This window comes from Gossypium arboreum, chromosome 6 (assembly GCF_025698485.1).
Source record: "Gossypium arboreum isolate Shixiya-1 chromosome 6, ASM2569848v2, whole genome shotgun sequence".
NCBI classification, from domain to species: domain Eukaryota; kingdom Viridiplantae; phylum Streptophyta; class Magnoliopsida; order Malvales; family Malvaceae; genus Gossypium; species Gossypium arboreum.
The window spans coordinates 133,157,972-133,160,812 of NC_069075.1; the positions used below are offsets into that span (position 1 = coordinate 133,157,972).

A 2,841-nucleotide genomic window follows, 5' to 3' on the forward strand; every position below is an offset into this window, starting at 1 on the left:
TGTGTGTCTCACACGGTCTGATCACACGCCCGTGTGTCAGGCCGTGTGGACTCAAAATGAACCTTATAGTTCAAGTTTACCAACCCAGCAAACTTTAATAACAAACAACTTAAAATTCAATCTTTCAACCAATCCTAAACATGAATAAATACATCCATTTCACATTAAAATCATCAATGTTACGATCCAACTCGAGTGTATTAGTAAGTGTTTAACATAAAACTTCCAGACAGTGTACTTTGGTACTAATTGAATCAATTCAAATTAAACTATATAAATGACCATATTATAAACATAAACTTTGCATTCATAGGTTAACCATTAACATTCTTACACTATTAACATTCACATTCAGAATGACTTCCAAAAAACAACCTAGGTACATGTCATTTCTCAAAATAAAATACGTCAGCAAGTATTTGAGTTTGGGCTTGGCTTGGATGCTGAGTTGTTAGTCGCTTTCATACCTAACCTGCGCATGGAAACAAACTGTACGCTGAGTATACACTCAGTGGTATTTCTATAAACCAACACTTAAATCATTATTTCTATAAGCTATTAACTTCAAATCTAATACCACTACTTATATTCAAAATTCTTCATCAATGAAACATTCAGTTCAACAATATATCAATCAATAACAGTAGATTTCCAGTACAGCAACACAATCATTCAGATGTCCAGTACAGTAAATTTACCCCTATTAACATAATTCGAACTTTGGTGGATACACGGATCCAACCAACACACCAGTAGGCACATTGTGCCTTATCGGCTTTGCCGAAGTAAACAGTAGCAGTACGATACATAGTACCTCATCGGATAAACCGAAGCATCGAAAACAGTACAACACACGAAATGCCTCATCGACACAAAGTCGAAGTAACAGTACGACACTTTTAGTGCCTCATCGACCCATGGTCGAAGTATCCTAGTACACTCATATAGCATACCAATTATATCCAACCTAGCCCGACACTGTTAATAGGGTATTCATTTCACTTTAATTTTCAGATAACAATCAATATACAATTCAATTTAGATATTCACAACTTAAATCAATTCAATACAATAATAACAATACTTCCCTCTATACCACTTACCATATATATATAATAAATGAAAAAATAATTATTAAGTTTGGTTTATAGAAATACAAACCGTAAATTTTTCGGATTACTCCTCGTCAACTTTCTCTTTTCCTTTCTTTGTCGATGTCTCTGGTATTACGTTAGCTACGGAAATTAAACAATTTATACTATTAATACAACAATAATTCACAATAAATAATTAAACTTTTATTCGATTCAAACTTGAATTTTCAATTTAATCCTAATTAACACTTTTGCTTTTATCACTCAATTCATACTTCATTACTATTCAATTTCCTATCATATTCACCTTAAACATTAGATATCCATGGTAAAACCCTAGTTTCAAGTTTCTTTCAATCTAGTCCCTCAAACATAAAACTTATAGCTTCCTTTACAATTTAATCCCTTAATCAATTCTAACTTGATATTTATTCAATTAAATCCCTAATTCAACAATTTGTTCAACATAACCCATGTTTAAAAATCTCTTCACTTTAAAATTTTCCACTTACATCAAGTAATATTTGTCTCTAGAACTCCAAAAACATCAAAATTATAAAGAAATGAACTTATTTGACTTACCAAATTAAGATTGAGGCTTTAAAACCCTAAATTTCCCTTTTCTTTTTCTTTCCTTTTTCTTCCTTGCCACTTTCGAATTGCTTCTGTTTCTTTTCTTTTGTTTCTTTTATTATTATTTTATGCTTTATTATTATTATATTATATTTTAGTAATAATTATTATTTACTTAAATAATAAGTAAATACATACATATATTACAAATGTATGTATTATACTTTTGCACTTGTATTTAATTCTTATCATACATTTGGCACTATTCCTTTTTATGGGTTATTTACTAATTTAATCCTCTAATTTTCTTTAGTCTATAATTAAACTTTTACACTATATTCAATCTAGTCCTTGTACTAAATTAACCTTAATTCAAGCTAATTCACCTAGCCAATATCTAATTAATCACCCAACTAACATTCGTAAATATTTCTAATAAATATTTATGAACCCAATTTTCTGAAATAGTAGGCCAGAAACTCGATTTCCGATACCGATAAATTTCAGGTCATTACAATTAAAATAATATGACATAGCATATATGCGAGGAGGAATAATGAACATTAAACTTTATTTGTACCGAAAAGAAGAATTTAAAAACAAGGGTTTAATTTAAGGTTTTGCGAAAATAAAATTAAACTTTAAGGAAATTGTTTTAATAATAGTAGCAACGTTAATAAAACTAAACCCACACAAATAAACCTATCACCTTTTTCCCGGGTCCACAGATTTATGTTCAGGAATTAGCCTTTCCTAGATCATCTACCTCGCCACTGCCATCCGTGACCTACTTACCTGGGAAGTAAGAAAGGAGCGGGTGAGTTCATTGAGAACTTAGTGAATACAAGAATCGATAAAACATGCCTTAAGAAATATGGTGTTTAAAACAGAAGCTTAGTTCGAAAACTGTTTTGTGAGCTAGGCTCGATGTAAGGGTGCGAGACTCAATTTGCAGTTACCTACTTGTCATATAACTTTGAAACAGATTCATATGTACTTTACTAGAAATTATACTTAAAAACTTGGCTTGTTTCTAAAAGGAAAACTCAAAACATAAACATTTGCTTGTGCTTGTTCTTATTCTTATACTTGTGTTGTTAATAACAATTTCATAAAAACTTGTTCATAATCACTTGCACTTGTTTTTTGTTGGATAAGCAGATCTCTTTATAGT

At 30.4% G+C, this 2,841-nt stretch overlaps 1 long non-coding RNA gene across 1 annotated transcript; it reads right to left on the bottom strand.

The window, feature by feature from the left end:
* Window positions 1-292: 292 nt before the first annotated feature.
* Window positions 293-2,409, bottom strand: LOC128293960 (uncharacterized). Its single transcript, XR_008284120.1, has 3 exons — window positions 2,377-2,409; window positions 1,162-1,235; window positions 293-472 (listed from the first exon to the last, which is right to left on the bottom strand). It is a non-coding gene; the product is annotated as an uncharacterized LOC128293960 (long non-coding RNA).
* Window positions 2,410-2,841: the final 432 nt, after the last annotated feature.